The sequence below is a fragment of the Rhinatrema bivittatum genome, chromosome 14 (genome assembly GCF_901001135.1).
Source record: "Rhinatrema bivittatum chromosome 14, aRhiBiv1.1, whole genome shotgun sequence".
NCBI classification, from domain to species: Eukaryota; Metazoa; Chordata; class Amphibia; order Gymnophiona; family Rhinatrematidae; genus Rhinatrema; species Rhinatrema bivittatum.
This window is the reverse complement of record NC_042628.1, coordinates 32,237,704-32,257,518: the sequence shown is the minus strand read 5'-3', so window position 1 is coordinate 32,257,518 and position 19,815 is coordinate 32,237,704. Positions and strand designations below refer to the sequence as shown.

The 19,815-nt window shown below is 40.4% G+C and overlaps 1 protein-coding gene across 2 annotated transcripts in view; it reads left to right on the top strand.

Annotated features, from left to right (window-relative positions):
• ALG1 (ALG1 chitobiosyldiphosphodolichol beta-mannosyltransferase) overlaps positions 1-19,815 on the top strand; it is a 488,005-nt gene that overhangs the window by 240,782 nt on the left and 227,408 nt on the right. The gene's annotated exons all lie outside the window — the stretch shown is intronic.

Below are 19,815 nucleotides of genomic sequence, written 5' to 3'. Positions count from 1 at the left end.
AAGGGAGGCTAAAATGGCCATTGAAAAACAATTTCAAATTATGTTGTTTTAGAAGGCTTCTATCAATCCAATATTGCCATTAATAGGAAATGTCTATTTTCCCAGTGGGTAGGGTGTTTTTACCAAGGAAATATTTAAAGGGGAGACATAAAACGTGTAGAAATGCTTGTTTTGCATATCTTGGATAGCATCTGAAATGTCTAGTGTGCCAAAGATTGCTGTACTTGGAATTATATCTATTTCTTAGTGCAGAAGCCTTAAAAGAAAAAGAAATACATACATAGGTTTCCACACAGCTCATTAGGGAGACCCTTGCAACCAGGGGTCAATAAAGAAGGCACTAGAAGGGCATACTTTCTGCTTTCTTACTAGGAGCAAGCAAGCTTATTAAAACAAATAAGGGGATTCTTTTCCACCTACCACAAGGAAAAAGATATTTAAAAAAATAATAGTAAATTCTGCCTTTGAAGGTAGCTGGATCGCAGAGGAAGCCCAGAGAGAAGAGGCAAAGGGGGTGGGGTGGTGGAGAGGATCACTTGGAAAGGAGCATATCACCAGCTTTTCTGTGGGGACACCTCCAAGAAGGAGAACAGTAGGCAATCATGCAACTCAACTCTTAGCAACCCTAAGGTCATGGCTGCAGCTTCTTTCATAAGTTTGCTTGGAGTAGTAGCATAGATTTTTTTTTTTTGTTTTTTTTCTACTTATCACACATTCCTACTGATTGCTCAGCTATTACTTCTTGCCTTTTCTATATTATGGTATGCAAAGTTGTTCAGGAAGCTTGATTCTGTTCTGCTATCAATTCCATTATAGATTGATTTTTTGTTATCTCTATATTATTAATTGCAAGAAAGATATATGTAATATATAATAGCCATTTTAAGGTTGTACCTGGGCATTCAGTTGCTCCAACATTTCCAAATGTAGGGCATCCAAGGAGAGACAAATGCTGAAATTTTGTTTCACCCCTGAGGACAAATAACTTGAAATCTTCATTCTACTTAAGGGTACATGATATGGTAATAACCAGAACCCAAACCCATATATTTGCTGAAGGAGGAATTGCAAATTAATTTCTATTTTTTCCTGACATAGGGTCTGATTTACAAAGCCTTTCCCCCCCCCATTCTCTGACTTTGGGAAAGACAAGATTAGAAAATCAGGCTTATAACTGGTTAACTTTGAAATCATTGGGCAAAAAGAGGTTCATATTCAGCACCGTTTGAATACACAGCCATGCCTGGCACTTATTCAATTATCTTTATATCAGGCTAAAATGTTAGCCAGATAAGATGGGGGAGAGGCGGAGGCATTCCAGGGCAATTTCAATGTATGGCTCAAAACTTGGTATAAGTAAGAAAGTTTTGGATATATTGGGGGCTGGGGCCATATATGGAACATAAAGGGCTCTATGTCAAAGAAGGCTTTCATCTGTCTGTGGCAGAAAAAAGATCCTAAGTGATAAATTCAAATCCTATGCCATAAGGCATTTAAACTCTAGGACAGGGGTGGCAGAAGGAAATTGGAATGTCACCCCCCAAATCTCATGGGTGACTAGGGTGGGTCACAAAATGAAACTCCAAGGAGGATGCCACAGAACCAACGTCAGAAAATATTTCTTCACGGAAAGGGTAGTGGATGCCTGGTATGCCCTTCCGGAGGAGGTGGTGAAAAGAATTCAAAAGGGCATGGGAGAAATACTGTGGATCCTTAAAGGTCAAAAGGATGGAAATGAAAAAAAAGAAGTGCATGATACTTTAGATGCAACTCCATCATTGCTTTCTGCTCCAGCGACAGGGGGAAAAGGGGAATTGGATTCGTTCAGCAACTGAGAGCCCCGACTTTTACGGTCTGGGGAAACAAGTATGGGAGTAACTTGCTGATGCGGTGGTTACTTAACCAATAAGTCTGATACACTGATGTAACTCAAACATTACTCTCTGCTTCAACAGCAAGGCATAATAGGGAATTGGATTCAACAGCAACCAACGAGGGCCCTGACGTTTAAGGTCTGAGAAACACATAAGCATGGGGTAACCTACACGGCACCACAGATACTACCATGAGCTTCCTGGGCAGACTGGATGGACCATTTGGTCCTTTTCTGCTGCCATTCTTATGCTTTTATGTTTCTCTCTTTCTATATGAGTTACTATCTGGCTCACTTGGCTGGATAAGCATCAAGATACAGCGTTATTTGGCTAAGTAGTCTGTTAACTTTAGGACTGCATGTCTTGAACTACTGAATATCTGAGCAAAGTTAGTTGCACAAGTTCATCTAGTTATCCTCTGGCTGGGTTGCAAAGTTGGCTGTAGACCTCAAAGAGAATTGTTCCAAAACAGCCACAAGCAATCTTCCTGGTGTGGCAGCAACATACAGAAGATCTTTTACACTGGCGCAATTTGTCAATTTTGCCAAAGATTTCCTTTTACAGCAGGCAGTTACAAATTTCTTTCCTATGTAGCTTGCTGGACTAAAATTAATAGTTCCCAATCATTCTTTCTACTTTTGACCTATTATGCAATATGGAAGCTTGAGGCTTTGGGGTGCTAAGAAGGCCAATACTCTGTCTTTGTTTTATATCTGTTTATAATTTAACGTAAGAACTAAAAAAGATAATGAAAATATGAGCAATCTAAAATGGAGGGAAATCTTTTAAATTTATATGCATTACAGTTTGTGAGATGTTTCATTAGGAATATGTTTTGGAGTCTCTAAACATTACTTATAAACACTTTTGTTAAGGTTTTAGGCGTAGATATTGAAAGATGAACGGGTTAGCTGGATCGGGGAGGAGTTGGGGCAGCACCGAGGCGGACGCCGCGAAGACAGCGCAGACGGTGAAAAGGTAAGGAGCCTTTTCGCTTCCAATTTCGCACTCAATAGCACCACCTTTTACGATGGTGCTATTGGGTGCGAAAGCCGGCAGCGATCGCAGGCCCGCCCCCCACTTCGCCCCACTGCACTGCGCAATTCCTAGAGCTCTGCGTCGTTAGAAAATCCTGGCCACAGTTAGCTAAGGAACAGAAGAGGCAATAGTCTGATTTCAGGCATTAGACTGTGATATTACAAACATCACGTAGGTAGGCCCTGTTCAAAACTTTAAAACTGGATGCACTTCTCCTGAAGAAGAGGGTATTTAGCTGGAAGATCTAACTTGGACAATGTGAGTTTATGCAAACAGATCTCTCCAGTATATACTGCCTCCCATTTTGAGAACGACATAGTACAAACTTCACTGTTCTTGTCTTTCACTTCTAGCATTATCCAGAATAGAAGGCAACACTGTGAATGAGCAGTGGTGAGGAGGCTGTGCTATTTTTTCAGCACTGCAAGTAAAGAAACCAGATTTTTTTTTCTATTTTTGAAGCAGATAGACCTAAGAAGGTTCAAATGTGGCTAGAATAAAGGATGCCGGGGTCCCCTGAGAAACTGAGGCTATACTAACTGTTTTCCCAGTACAATATAGTTTGACTGCACCATTGAAATGTCGAGAACATCATCCTTTGAAACCTCGCACTACTAAATTATGTGGTAGGTGGTGGTGTTTTCTTATTCTAATTGGTAAACTTCAAGACAAAAATCCCAACTCTCAGAGCTTTTTACAGGGTTTAAAACTTTTATATTTTTCAGCTTCAAAGTGTGAATGCAACATAAACTATACTGGGACAAGTGAAATATACAGTGCAGTTCATGTGGAAAGGTTTAATTCTCACCACTGAGAAAATAATGTTCAAATATGTTTTGAACCTAGCAGCCTTGAATCTCAGAGGTAAATAGTATGATCACATACAGTGCAAGTGTTCCAACAAATGGCAACAGATTTTCCATGCATAAGTTTTACCTATAGAAAAGATGATATTTTTATTATAGTAAAGATTGTTTTTAAATCCGGTGGGGTAAATTGATTTAGACTTACTATGCTTGCTTGCTTCCCTCTCAGCGAGGTCAGCTGAAGTTGATCTAGAATGATTTAGACTTCTAATCTATGGCAAATGGCCAGGATGTAATTCTGTCCCGCCAAGACTTGCACCTTTGTATAACTTTGTTAATTGAATTCAAGGAATGTCAAGGAATGAAGGTGAAAGGGGTTAGACTCAGAAGTAATTTAAGGAAATATTGCTTCACAGAGAGGCTTGGCGCAACCTCCCGGTACATTTGGTGGAGACAAGGAGAGTATCTGAAAGCATGGGATAAGCACAGGTGATCTCTGGTAGGGATTACAGAGCTGAGTAGTTGGCTGGAAGAGAAGACTACGAAGGCTGTATGATGTTTTGGGGTGTTTGGGTTTTTTTGCTATCACATTTCTATTTTAATAGGGATGTCTCTGGAAAAAATGTTGGTTTGGTTTTTAATTTGTTTTGTTTACTTCCATAATTTGCTTTGTTTCAAACTTATACAATTTTTTTTATTTAATGGGAAACAAATGAGACAAAGTCAATGGGGGGGAAACAATTTCAGGCTGTGAAATTGGAATTTTCCGTTCAGGTGCGGTGAAACTTGCAGGCAGATAGCAGCAGCAACTACGAGAGGCATCAATAGTCCAAGGCACCATGAGAGGAGCCAAGCAACACCAAAAGTGACAAGAATGCCCCAAGGCTCCAGAAGAGGTACAAAGCAGCATCAGCAGTGATATGAGAGGGGGAAAGAAGCACTAAGAGTGGCAGAAAATAACCCAAGTGAGGGGCAAAGAGCACCATTGAAGTGGGTATGAAGCCCCCAAAACTCCAAAAAAGAGGCAAATGTTCTAACAGTGCATGAGACAGCAGGAGAGGGATGTAAGGGCTTTCTTTGTGTGGCATCTCTCACTCCATTTAGCACTGATTCAGCTCATCTGCCTGCTTGGATGCATAGGTGGACGGTCCCCTTCTTCCTTCACCGCTCCATGCTTGGTCAGAGGATGCCCAGGCCTAAGAGCTCTCCTGTTCACAGTGAATGCGCCGGAGTTAATTAAGTCCGGCGCATTCAGCCCAGTACATGGCACCAATGTGTTATGCAAGAGAAGAAAGAAGAGAACGTGTGAAGAGGAGCTCTCTGGGCTCCAAGACCTAGGGCTGACCCTGGGCAGAGGCCCAGGTGTCAGGCCTTGCCCTCCTGGCTGAAGCCCCAGCGTTGGGCCTGGGTCCAGCCTAGGCCCCGACTTTGGAACACGGCCTCCAGGTCAGGTCACGGTGTCGGGCCTATAATCGAACAAAAAAAAGCCAGGGGCATTTCTCAAGCTCTCCAGCACCTCCTTTTCCTGGGAGGTGCTCTTTGCCTTTGCAGTATAATTTTATTTTCTACCTTCTCAATACAAACATAGCACACTTGTAGCTAAACTCTCCAACTTCTCCTCACCTACTTCAAGTCCTACATCCTTTGAATCTAACTGAGTAGGTTTTTTGTAGGAGCTGCTGCAGAGGTTGCTTTGGAGGAAAGAGAGGACAACTGTGCTGCTTTTGGCTGCTTTGCTCCTACTGCCTTTGCCCCTCCACTGACATTGCCTTTTCCTGTCCCTGCGCCATAGGAAGAGAGCTAACAGTGGAAGCAGGCAGCCCATGCCTTTCTAGCCTCAACTTCTTCTTTCCTGTTACTTGTGCCTGTAGTTTCCCTTTGTTATAAAAAAAAAAAAAACAACCCTATTGAGCTACCAAAAGAAGTACTTAGGTTTGGCCTTGTAGGTGGTGGTGACGCTGCCTTTCCAGGAGCAGGCAAAGCTTTTCCTCTGCCATTCCCATTACTGATGCTCAAGCATCTACCTCAACATTTTTAAAAAGATCAAACACTCAGAGACTGTTGTTCAAAAGCATGCCAAACAGTTGTGCATCTAGTGCTGCCTCCTGCCTGGTATTATTTGCCACAGATGACAGTTTATGGAGTGATGCACCAGTGTAACTGTGTATCACACTAAAACAGAGATCAGGCAAAAGAAGAATGTCTAGAGCCCACCTCAGGTTTAATGTCTCTTAGTCCCCACCCTTTTTTTTTTTACACTTTTTGCAATTTTCCTTCAGTTCTCAAAGTTAGAAAAAGCATAACCTCCCTATCCTGCAGCTCAAAGCCAAGTAAATTAAAATGGTACTTGCTCAAAGTTTTTTTCACTTCTAGGTTAAACAAAAAAAAAAAAAAAAAAAAAAGCAGATGCCAGCTAGGATAGGGTGGTAAAAGAGATGCTTGATCTTGATTACTCCTGCTTCCTGGCTTCTACCCTGTTCCTTCCCATCCCGGCTCCTGTCAGTTTAGGGTCACAGTGACATCACTAGTTGCTAGCATGCCTTGAGGAGAAATAAAACCCAGCACATTTTCTTTTCCCTTCGTCTTTAATGAACGTTTTCATAATTTTTGGAAGCATTGGCTATTCATTTTCATTATTAACGAAGTGAAATGAATATGGATGATTTGGTTCAGATTCTTTATGTAATGCTTGGCTGGTCACAGGACAGCTCTGCCACACTCACCACTGATGCCACTGACCCACACCGATGCTAGGCCTTCTTCTTTGCAGCTTGGATGCTGTCGTTACCGCTCACGTCCATAGGCATGGGCACACGTGCGTTTGCTTTAGAGGCCCCGTGGTGGGAAACCCTGGTTGGCACTGCTGGATGACGTCACGGGAGGCCCGCTATTTAAACCCAGCCATCCCGTTCATTGCTTCTCAGTAACAGGTGCTCCTGCAGTGCATGTTGCTATTGCTGTCTCTGTGCTTACCTTGCCTGTTGATTCCCTGTCTTGCCTCGCTGTTAATTTTCCTAACCTCTTCATGCCTTGCCCTGTTTGTTTCTGCCATATCTTGGACCCCAGTGCCTTGTCCTTGTCTCATCTGTCCATCTCTGCCTGACTTCTGACTCTGACTACTGTTCTGAACTGTTGCCCGCCCTGACCTCAGCTTGAACCTTGACCCTGCCTGCCCCGATCTTGGCCTGGACTTTGAAACCACCTGCTGGCTGCCTTCCTTGACATTGGCTTATTATTCGACCCTTTGACCATTTCTTGCAGACCCTCACCTAAGCCCTGCTAGCCCCTAGAACCCAAGGGCTCAAAATGTGGGAAATGGGGCTGATATAGATAAAGTCCTAGTCCTCTTAAGAGCGTGTCCACCAGCTGTTGGCATGGGCCTAATATGTTTGTCTATTAGACTGCGTCAAATACACCAAAACCCTAGGCCTATATCCATGACACTTTATTTGTTTTAAATAAATGCACATCATTCTCTAGAATGTAATTTTATTCTGGAGAAACTGCAAACCAGTTGGGATGACTTCTAGGCTAAGTCAACCATCTTGTTTGGACCACATACTAAATTTCCTTTCTGTCTCTTTGCTATAATTTTTTATTGGATCACTGAGAACCAGTTGGTTTAAATTAATGCTAGTACTGTCTTTTTCTTGATACCCTGCAGGATAGCACCCAGTAAGAACTCTTTCACGTATCATCTTCCCTTTGTGGATAATTAACATATCTGGAGTTGAGGCTGTATGACTAAAACCAAGAAACTACAAATAAATTGGTTTTAAGAATTTGAATTTCCAGGATCTCATTTAATGTATCTTTCATATATAAATCTAAAGAGACGTGTTTTAACAGAGATGTGAGGAAAACTTTTAGCTGACACTGGTTTTTCTGACACACTCTCTCTCTCGATGCATTTTGATATCTCTAGTGTTGATTGCAAATGAAAGAAGCAGTACAACAAACATCAGAATACATATTCAAATGCCACCTAAAGCCTAATCTATCTTTTTGAAGCTGCTTTTAGATCTTAAATCCTGACTCTCCCGTATTGATTTTTTTAACCATGTTTGTACAATAACATTCTCAAAGCCTCTTGTTTGTCCTGTATATATGTCTTAGACTCTATGTAATCTCCGTAGTGCAATGGAAATGATAAGCAGTAGTAAAACTAGCAGCAGCAATGGGATGGGGTTCTAAAATCAGGACTGGCCAAAGATCTCCGAGAGGAGTAGATATGTTTGTCTGTAGTAGTATAATTGTCACAGAAGCTAGTGGCCCTTTATAGGCTAACAGATTTATTGAGAAATAAGTTTTCTAGCCTAAGTAAGAGTCCACATCATTAGAAAAAGGGTCTCGTCATATCTCTGCTTTAATAACGAGGGTTAAATGATATAGTACTTTTTTTGTTACTTAATTAGCACTTCTCTTGCTCGCAACTGAAAGTGCAGTGCTATTACAATGCATAATGAACTATGTAAATCGGTAGAGGAAACTCAGCCGATGTGGATACCAAAATAATATTAAATGTAGTCTTCCACTGCACTCTACATTCTATGGTTGGCCCATCTGGCAGAAACTTGCAAAAGGATGTTTTCAGTGGCAAGCCCTATCCTGAATACTCTTCCAGATAATTCACATTTGCACGCCTGCAGCAAATGTTTTTCCTAAACAACTAAAGGGCTTTATGTTTAGACAGGCATTCTAAATAGATGAATAGTAATTTGTTTCACCACTCCATCTGTCTTCTTTTCCATTCTTTGGAACAGTGCTTCTCAACCCAGTCCTCGGGGCACACCTAAGCAGTCAGATTTTCGGGATATCCAAAGTGAATATGCGGGAGGGAGGTTTGCATGTAACTGCTTCCACTGTATGCAAATCTCTTCTCTGCATATTCATGGTGGATATCCTGAAAATCTGACTGGCTAGGTGTGCCCCCAGGACTAGGTTGAGAACCACTGCTTTAGAAAGAAATGGGGTTGTTTTCATGTTTGTTAATTCATCATTTATTATGTAGTTAGGTTGTCCTCCATCCTAAACATTGGATAAGGCAGGATTTTGAAATAAATACATTCCATTTCCTACAGGTAATTACTGAAATCTAAGAAGGAGCACACATGCAGCTCATTATGAGATTAAAAAATACAGCTAAAACTACCTGCAGAAATGTAAATTATAACCTAAACTACAATAAATAGAATTCTAGTGTGCTATGAAGCACATCTTATCTTTTCTTCCATTATGTTAATGAGCCACTCTAACCAAAGGTCTTATTTTTCTATCCAGTAGTGTCAGGAAATAAAGGTTCATATGAATGATAAATCACAGTGAGCAAAACAGCGTTTTATATTATAATCAAGATAGATTGGTAGCGTGGATAAGAATAACTCCAGAAGCACTATTGATATTTTTCATATCTTCTATAAAACTGGTATTTCTCAAGGCAAATCATACCTGACTCTCTAATAGGCACCGTAGCAACAGAAAAGTGTACCCTACAACTAATAACTGGGCACTTAGAAAAGATGAGTTCTCATATCTTCTGTCTACCATGCTTGGACTTCTGTGATCCAGCTATATAACGTGGGCATCCCATACTCTTTGGGATCTGTGCAGTTCCTCCATAACCCCTACCCAGGAGTAATGAGGCAACACCATGTCTCTGAGCAGAAATCCACAGCTTTTATTTATGTGCTCTATATGAATTTGCTACCAAAGTTTTATATCAAACAAACCTCCCCTTAAAACATTAACCTCACCAGCACAAGAAAGCATTGTATCCATTACAAACAGAGCTTGTCTTAATGATCAAATCTTAGTGCAAGCAATATTGCCTGTCTCAGATCGCTCCATCTGTGAGATGGGATGCAGTTCCCAAAATGAACCACTGTGCCATGTGGTTATCTTGCTTCTATCATCTCAGCCTGCCTATATTGTGTGGAGCTAGGATCTAGTCTGCCCTTATTAGATAAGGCTTGATGTCTTTTCTTTTCCCATCTCCTCCTTAAGCAGAATCTGGGTCCAAATGTTCCCTGTGTATCTGTAACTTAGTCCCTGTGCCTTACCAAGCTCAGTCGTTCCATGCATCCCAGCGCCTGAACACTGCCAACCCAGGTGTCTCACTAAATCTTCAATAATTCCCCTAAATGAATTAATCTCACTGTTTGACCTAAATGACTGAATGAAGTAGGGTGCAGGGAAAGGGATGTTTCAACAAATCTGCTACCTAACCTGCCTGCCCTTCTATTTATTGTCCCTTTACTTCTCCCCCTGCTGGTCCTTCTGCAGAACTGCTGGGTTTTTTTTTTCTTCTATTATCTGCCTTTTTGACTAACTCCTTTTTTTTTTTTTTTTTACCTATGTTAACAATAAATGTGGCTAAGATGCCCTGTCTATTTAGGGCAAGGGTGGGTACCTCCAGTCCTCTAATGCTACCAATGAGACTGATTTTCCGGATATCCACAATGACTATGTATAAGATATATATCTGCATGCACTGCCTCCACAGTATGTTGTTTCAAGAAATTGCAGTTAAAAGTGGTGTTTATAATTGTTAATATGTATACATATGTGTGTCAGTTATTATAGATAATGATATATATATATTCAAGCTATTCTTTGATCTAAAAAAAAGTTTTAGGCCTTCCTCCTCTTCAAAGCTTCCTTATACCATTGTGTATCAGTTGTAAATAACACCATCTGTTTTTTCTCCCTTACATCTGCATTTTAACAGTAGTGCTTCAAACAGTATTTGAAGTTACTTAATTCGCCAGCAAGAAGCGAGCTGTCACATAGTCCATTATGTAAATAACTGATAAAAAGTACCATTCCTATGCACCAAAAGGATAAACATAAGATGAATTTAAATAGCTGAAATAATATTCCATTACATGAAGGTGATACTATTATAATAAACCAAACACTATTTAGGGGAAACAATTATTAAAAGATTGTTTTTGTATGAAGATTAGAGTTTTAACAATGTGCCAATGGATTATACAAATGTTTTTGTAGCACAAAGTTTAGTTTTTTAGTAAATTGAGCCTGATGTTTGTGAGCAGAATGATTTAGGGGTAGTAAGAAACTGGAACGTGCATTAAATGTTGATTGAACCCCCCCCCCCATTTGGCCAGCTGGGTCTTCAGCCACAATATTGAAAGCAACTCATACAGAGAAAGTGCAAAGAAGGGCGACCAAAATGATATAAGGAATGGAACATCTGCCCTATGAGGAAAGACTTAAGAAGTTAGGGCTGTTCGGTTTGCAGAAGAGATGACTGAGGTGGTGGGGGGGGGGGGGGGGATAAGATAGAAGTCTACAAAATCATGAAAGGACTTGAACAAGTAAATGTAAATTGGTGTTTATGCTCTCAGATAATAGAAGGACCAGAGGGCACACCATGAAGTTAGCAAGTAGCTCATTTAAACCAAACTGAAGAAAATTCTTCTTCACTCAGCTCATAGTTAAGCTCTGGATTTCATTGCCAGAGGATGTGGTTACAGCAGTTGGTGTAACTGGGTTTAAAATAGGTTTAGATAAGTTCCTAGAGGTTAAATCCATAAATTGTTATTACGGTAATTAATATGCAATAATAGCTTGTGATCTAGCTAATGATTGGGTTCTTGCCAGGTACTTGTGACTTGGATTGGCCTCTGTTGGAAACAGGATGCTGGCTTGATGGACTCTTGGTCTGACCCAGCATGGCAGTTCTTAGCAGGCAAAGGTAGTTGGAACCGATATCCACATGTATTTGATTTTCAAAATCCAATTAGGTTATTAATTATTTGAGAGAAAAAAAAGCAACCAGGTAAAGTTTCTTCCCTGCAGTTTTGTTCTTCCAAATGAACTAAATTAGTAGGAACATTGTAGCATATCCTGAAACAAGTAAGTTTACTTTTATATAAGGAACTTACTATGTACGTAACACTTTAAGGGGATATCTTTAAAAGTGTATAATCAATTCAAAAGTTGAACATGAACCAGGTAGATTTTGGACTAGTTTGATACTGACAGATATTTTGGAGAAACTTGAAAAAATTAGTTTTTGAAAAATCAGACATGGGTTTGAACATCTCTGGATATATTTAACTTTACAGGTTATGGATATCTTCTTTCCTTGAACTTAAGCATAAGAGCTGTAGCACTTTGCTTGTATTCCTTTACTGTAGAGCAAATACGCCTGTATCGTAAAAACCGACTAATCGGTATGCTTTCTCTCAGTCTCTTAGGATGGAAACTTTGAAAATGCAGAGTGGTGTTCCTGTCAGAGACTGAGAGAAAGCATACCGATTAGTCGGTTTTTACGATACAGGCGTATTTGCTCTACAGTAAAGGATTGTAGAGTAATGTCTTTGGGATGGAGGTATGTGTTGAATGGCGCTAAAGTATTGGACTTCAGCTGTGTTAGAAGGTTGGAGATTTTGTTGCTGAAGAAAAGGGCCAAGTCCTCTGCTTTTTCTTGCGCTTGGTTGAAAGGAATGTCAGGTGTAATGGTTTGCGTTAAATTTGATACGTAAGTAAAAAGGGCTTTTGAGTCAAAAATAAGATGATGGATCTTGTGCACGTAGAAGTCCCTTTTTGTTTTTAGTGTGGAGCTCTTGTATTGGTGGAGGGCGAGTTTGTAAGTGGAGAGGGAGGTCGGTGAAGGTGCTTTATGCCATTTGCTTTCTTTCTGTCGAAGGGAGTGTTTGAGTTTTTGAAGTTCTTCGTTAAACCAAGGTTGTCTTTTAGAGGAGTTGTGTTTGAGTTTTTTTGTTGCCAGTGGACAGAGTTTGTTTGCTGCCATTTCTGTTATCTTGGACCAGGAGTGGAGGGCTGAGTTAGGCGTGGAGATGTCTATGAGCGGGAGCTCTAGGACAAGGTGATTGTGTAGTTCCTCTGATGAGCAAGATTTCCTGTAGGTAAATTGAGGTTGAGGGACGTGTTTGTTGCTTGTTTGAGCCAGCGAAAAGATGGTGGAGATTAATGCATGGTCTGACCAGGGGACTGATTTGCATATGGGTAGAGTTGAGTGTGAGATGCCTGAGTTTACAAAGATGAGATCCAAGGTGTGGCCTGCTCTATGGGTAGGTTTATTGATTATCTGCTTGAAACCCATGGCAGACATGGCAGTTAGAAATGATTCACAGTTGGTTGAGAGAATGGGGTCGTCATGTTAAAATCTCTCAATATTATGGCAGGGTACTCCAGATTTAGGTAGGAGGCTGTTAATTCTAGCATGGGTGAGGCGTCTGAGTCCAGGAGGCCTGGGGGGGCATAGACTAGAAGGATTTGAAGGTGGTCTGATTTGAAAAGACTTGTTTCGATTTTTGTAGGTGAATTAATTGGGATTTGAGTAATTCTTAGATCTTTTTTAGCTGCTAAGAGAATACCCCCACCCCTTTTTTTCCGTCGGGGAATGGAGAATATATCGTAGGTTTGAGTTGGAAGTTGGTTTATTAGTGCGGTGTCCGTATGTTTAAGCCATGTTTCAGTTATGGCGCAGAAGTCAGGATTTGTGTCCAGAAGAAGGTCATTGAGTATTAGTGTTTTCTTGGTGAGAGATTGTGCATTAAATAAAATCAGTGAGAAAAGGACTAGGCCTAAATTCTGTGTGAAAGGGGAAATCATGATAGGGATGAGAGATTTGTAGGTGAGTGGACGTGAAATCAAGGAAGATTTTCCTGTGAGTATGGTCCTGTGATGGAGAATTGGAATTGGAGACCAGTAGGCATTGTGGCTTGATGTAACTGGTGAGCTGGATTTATAGAGTATCGAGTCTTTATTGGATGAAGGGTGGGGTGAGAGTAGGATGAAGGAGTTTGATGAGAGATTGAAACTGGTAGTAAGAGTGCTGGAGATTGGTTTGTTGGTAGATGGAGAGTGTACGGGTGGCTGCTGAATGAGAATAGGATGAGTGCTGGAGTGGAGATTTGTTGGCTGGATGCTGAATGACGATTGGATGAGTGCTGGAGCCTGGAAGGATGAGTGCTGGAGATTTGTTGGCTGGATGCTGAATGAAGATTGGATGAGTGCTGGAGCCTGGTAGGATGAGTGCTGGAGATTTGTTGGCTGGATGCTGAATGAAGATTGGATGAGTGCTGCAGCCTGGTAGAATGAGTGCTGAAGTAAGGATAAGGTGAGTGCTAGAGCTTGGAGTGAAATATGAGTTGGGGTAAAAGGTACTTGGCACTTTAAGGGCAAGGCTGGAGAGTGTCAGGTTGTCTCTGTGGGTGAAGTCCCGACCTCGGACTCCCCTAGATAGTTCGGAGTAAACACTAGAGGTACTAGTGGTCTGAGGGAAAAGAGTCGTTTTAGGGTCTGCAAAGGCTCGTCTGTACTAAGGTGTGCACCTAGAAAATTGTCACTGGCTGACTGTAAGAGGGATAGGCCCTGGGACGCGCTAAGGGGCAGGCCCCTTAGTTCGCGCTCCTTCGGACGCACGATGCCCGGTGCGCGACGCCGGAGGGCGGCGCGGCTATTTAAAGCAGACTGAGGGAGCCCTACGATAGGCTCAGGGGCTCTCAGAGGGTATGGTTAACTCACCACCACGCTGGGATGACAGCTTCCTCTTGATTTCCTTATTCCCTCTTGTAGTTTTTCTTTCCTTTTTCTTCACTTTCCCCTTTTCATCACTTTGTTCTACTGCGCTGCGGTTTGCCTCCCCTGCACGGCTCGCTGATCAGCAAGCGGGCTCGAGCGTAGGAAAGCAGCGGGAGCCCCGGGAGAGGGAGGGAGGGAAAGTGGCTGCTGTGGGGTCTGTCGGCGCGAAGAGGGACGCCGGAGGGTGGCGCGGCTATTTAAAGCGGACTGAGGGAGCCCTACGATAGGCTCGGGAGCTCTCAGAGGGTGTGGTTAACTCACCACCACGCTGGGATGGCGTTTCCTATATAGTCAGATGTTTCCTATATAGTCCGATGCTATGTGCGGATAGCGACTGCATAATTTTGAAATGTCCTGCTTACCCTTCTCATGACGTCTGGTTAATACGATATATAATCAGCGGTAGAGATGCCTCTGGCTTAATGACATCGTGAGGAACGGGAATAAATACAGTATTTAAGAAGATGACAACTGAATACTAATGATAACAGCATATAAATAGCACAGTTTTTGAATTAATAATTTTTCCCTGAGGAGGCCTGGTATCACGGGTGAAACGAGAGTCTCGTTGGAGTATTGTAAAAAGTCCTAGTGGGTCTTTAGTTCATATTCATTTAAAAAAATATTACATGTAATACTTTTCTGTTTACAGTCTGTGTATTATGATTTGATAAGCATTGTATGAATAAGATGTACATGCATTGGATGAGAACAATTTTGAAATGTATAAAGTCATATGAAGAGGTATGTATTATGCATGTGTACTAGCTTTTTAGCTATTATGAATAATGTGGTATGATTTGAGTGGTGTGGATGGAAGTATGAATGTAGTGTAGGGAGGGTAGCGAAAGGATTGTGATGTTTTAATTATAGGGTAAATATTTCCTCACTTAGCTGGATGTATGTAACATATGTATTTAAACTAATAAAACTGCACATATAATAAAGTTTGGGCAGTATACATTGCCGAGTTCCTCTGGAGTGTTGGTTTAGTTCAGATACAGGACAGAGGTATTGCACGAGTGTTTTTTACCTGCTGGATTTTTTGAAGCATTTGCACACTTAAAATAGGGTTTTCTTGTGTAAATGCACTTTACTCATGTAAGTGGGCTTTTGATAATTGCTGCAATATATTCCATTCAATTCTCCACAGGATATTCACATGTACTGTAAGTGTACTTTATGCGCGTAAATGGCTTTTGAAAACTGCTATGATGGTTTGCTTCATTTACACATGTAACTCATTTTAAAATTACTCCTTAGTGAGTCAGTAAGAAATAAAAAGCATGCATGATAACATGCCAGTTTATACTGAAGCCAAAGAATGCTAACTAAACAGAATAGGCTGGTTCCGGCTCGTTATAATAACATAAAAATACACTGCATATATAAATCTTTTTATTTCGTGTGTAGATTATTGAGAAAGTAGAGACCATAGATAGATAGGGCCCAAGGATATATCTAAAATGCATGTGTCCTTTTAGAGCTATATCAAAAGGAAACTATATACAATCTTGAAAAAGCTTGCTTGACTATATAGTATAAAATAGTTGTTTTTAATGTATAAATGTTACTATATCCTTTATTTAATGTTCCATGGAAATGTGTTTTAAAGGCATTTCAATTCAAGCTTCAAAAGTATAAAATATAATGCATTTCAAACTCATTTGAGGCAAAATTAAAGGAAAATTTTAAACAATGAAACCCTATGCAACTCACTATTGTCAGAGACAACAATTGACTTCTCAAAATGCCCAAGGTGCAACCACTGAAAATTCTAATAGTGCTACAAAGGAGGCATTATTTTAACGTAAAAGAAACATGCAGACCTTTCATGCACCCCTAATGTGCAATTATTGCTGCGGTAGTCAAGGTCGATACATGAACCAGTCAGATGGGTTATAGTTCAGAGAACATGGTACAAAGCATAATTATCATCAAAGAAGTAGCACAGTGGAAATTAGAAGGCTAGTAATAACATAATGACTTCTAGGGCATAGTAACCTAGTTAATAAGAAGCATCCGATTACATTTTCAAATTGTGCCAATACTTGGAACTGAGAGAAATGAAAGATCATTGTATTTGTTTATTTATTTGTTGCTCCCAGTAGGAGCCATGTGTTGGATGGGAAGCTGGAAAGCTTGCTGAAGTGCAGCAACATAGGTACACTACTGTGTGGGAATTTTGCTCAAAAAAAGTTACAAGGCAGCTGCTGTTACCAGCTCAGTCCTTGCAATATGAAATAACACTTTATGTATGGGTGGGCTATCCTGGAAACTCAATAGAAGACTGGAATGCAAACAAGGTCATTTGGTGCTCTGTCTCTTCCTTATCATAGGCTTTGTTAAAAAAAAAAAAAAAAAAAAAAGAAATGGGAAATTGCCCCAGAATATAAATGGCAGTCCCAGTCCATGAATTATGACTGCTAGCTGTGCTGACCTTTTAAGTATGTCACCATTTCAGTATTGATTGACTTACCATTGCAAATGCAACATTCTAGGTAGTTAATTTAATCCAATCTGAATTGTGATTGCTTGCCCTAAAAGTCTGAAGTTTGAAGCTTTCATGTGAATGCTGTTTCAGTCACTTTTTATAGATGAAAAGTGACAACCAATAACTGGATAGAATAATCATAAGTGGAATTTCCATGAAAATCTCAAAATACATTACTTTTTTTTATGTGATATGTACCAATTATTGGGATGTTAAAATATGAATTCATTTTAAGAGCAAACTTTACTATGCTGAATGTAGCTACTGAATACTTTAATTAGACGCACCTGCTACCTTGTTTTTCTTAAAGTGATCAGGGATGAGAATCCCTAGTAAGAATCATCAAGCAAGGTCCATAGAAGACAACTATGGTACATTTCATTTGCAGAAGGAAGATATTACTATAGTTTCTCCCTGACATTTAAACATGAAACTGTTTTATATTTAAAAAAAACTAAAAAAAACTTGGCAAGTATGTAGTTTAGTGCAATTTCTTGCCTGAGACTACTAAAATCCTTTTCTTCTGCACAGAAGAGGCATGAAAGTAGCATACCTAAGCATCTTTGCCTGTTGCTAGGGATGAAACAGCTGTCTATGGTCAGACTGGCATCCTTCTTCTGATGCCTCAAGCCACAGCCAACCTACTCAATCTTGCCTGCTGAGCTCTAGCAGAGACAGAGCTTACAGCCCATTTGACCCGTATCAAACATGCCCCTGAGAGTTTTCTTTTGGCATGGCTTAATGATGATTCAGAACCGAAAGGTCAAACTTTTAATTTTAACCCCAGAAACATCAAATGTCAAAGACATTTGAGACTACATGGAAGGAATAGAAAGGAAGACAGTGCAGCAATTCACATCACATGCAATTGGCACCACTTTTTTCAGGCTAGGTTGAGCCAATCCTGGTTTTAACCCACTGCATGCTGATTTCTCTAAGAAAAAGCAGGGCAAAAGGTCCATCCATGCAGTAGGATGCAATGAGGATTGTATCACGTCATCCTGAGAAATATGAAGCCAGTGAGAAACCCTAAATATAAAACAGAGTCATACATCTTGGTCTATCCATTTAGAGCTTGTCTCACTCAAAATCAAGATGTGGAAAAATTTACAGGAAAAAGAGGTTTGCCAGGTTTGGTGAATAAAAGAAACTCTAGTCTATATTAAAAGAATGCATTCAGAGGCCCAGTAGATCTTTGAAAAAATTAATAAATCGTGTTTACAAAAGTTATTATGCTGGCCCTACTCAACGTTCTATAACACATTATCAGCATATCAGGAAAGGAATAATGCCTATGCATTCTTATGCTGCCACCAACATCTGGAATTGGGCCGAGAAAGCATGCACAAATAGTGATGGTGACAGCTCATCCTAAAGTCAAACAATGAAACATGTTTACTGATAGTTAAACTACTTGGGCTCGATTTGACAGGAGACAATGGAAAAAAAGACAAAAAGGAACACACATGCCTTTCTGATTTCATAAAGATTGGCATAAGTAGAATGAATTGGTGATGCTAAAGCACTTAGTGCAATAATGTATCAATGATAATCCCAATAAATCACACGTCTACATAAAAGGGAGTGAGAACTGGAAAATGTATTTGATACACTGCACTTAGGAAGAAAGGAATCACCAATATGTATTCAGTGACTTTCAGCTAATCATTATATTCCATAACAAACGCACACCCTACTTATAATAATTTTTCCACATAAAACCTCTATCATTATTTCAGATTCCCTTTGTGTTCCCAAACATCTACCGATACTTTACATTCCCCCTGTCTTAGCAGAGTTTTGGGAAATGTGAACTGATAGAGGCTTTATGTGGAAAAATTATTATAAGTAGGGTGTGTGTTTGTTATGGAATATAATGATTAGCTAAAGGTCACCAGAAGCATATTGGTGATTCCTTTGGGGTAGCTTTTCATAAGTGCATGCATATGGAAATGCCGATTTTATAACATGCGCGTGTATGTTATAAAATCGTTGGGCTGTGTGCACATGGGCGCTGAATTTCATAATCCGTGCAATTAAGGAGTGGACTGGGAGGGAACTTCCCTACCTCTTATCCTAACCTCCCTTCTCCTTTCCCTCTCCTCTCCTCTCCTCTCCACTCCCTAAACCCTTTCTCCTATCTTTTTTTATATTTCATTTTGTTGCTTACTGCTCCATTGGAGCAGTAGCAACTTGCACGCGCCTTCCATCCCTTCCCCAGTACAGTAGCAAGTGGCTGCTATACCGATCGCCTCCAGGCCCGCCTCTTCTCGCCCTCCGGACTACCCCTGGACTGCCCCTTTTCTTCAACAAAGCACCTGTGTGAAATGGGGGTTACACGCATGGCTGGGTCCCTTTAAAGATGCGCGCAGCACACGCAAGGCCCAGCCACACACGTGACCCCCTTTTTTACGTGTGCGGGGGGGGGGGGGGATTTAAAATTTGGCCTTTTCTGCCTAAGTTCAGTGTGTCATATGAAATGTTCCAGTTCTCATTCCCTTCAATAGACATGTAGTTTCTTGGGAAAATCATTGATAAATTATTGCACTAAGTGGTTTAGCATCACCAATTTTTTTTAGATACTATTGAAGTGATTAATGGTGCAGTTTACACCTTCAGCATTATATATAAGTAGAATGAAGTCAGAGTTATGGAAGGCTTACAAGTATGAGAAATGGAGAAAAATAATAAAATACCATATTACTTTTGCAAACTATCTTTTGCTCTCTTCTCTATGGCCAGCACGTTACATCAAGAAGGGGTCATTCATCTACTCAAAACACACATTTCAGCATTCCATTGCTATAAAGCACTGTCCAGCAAACCCATCCTAAGACAGTATGCACTGATATCTTTATGTGATCTGGAATGTATCCCCAGTGGATAAATTGGCACATACTAGCAAATAACATATTTCTATCAATTTAATTTGTGTATGATGTTTAACCGAATGGCAATACTTGATTTTTCCTCATCGTAAAAAGATGGAAAAGGATACATAGCTACTGGTCTGTTCACACCTTGTTAT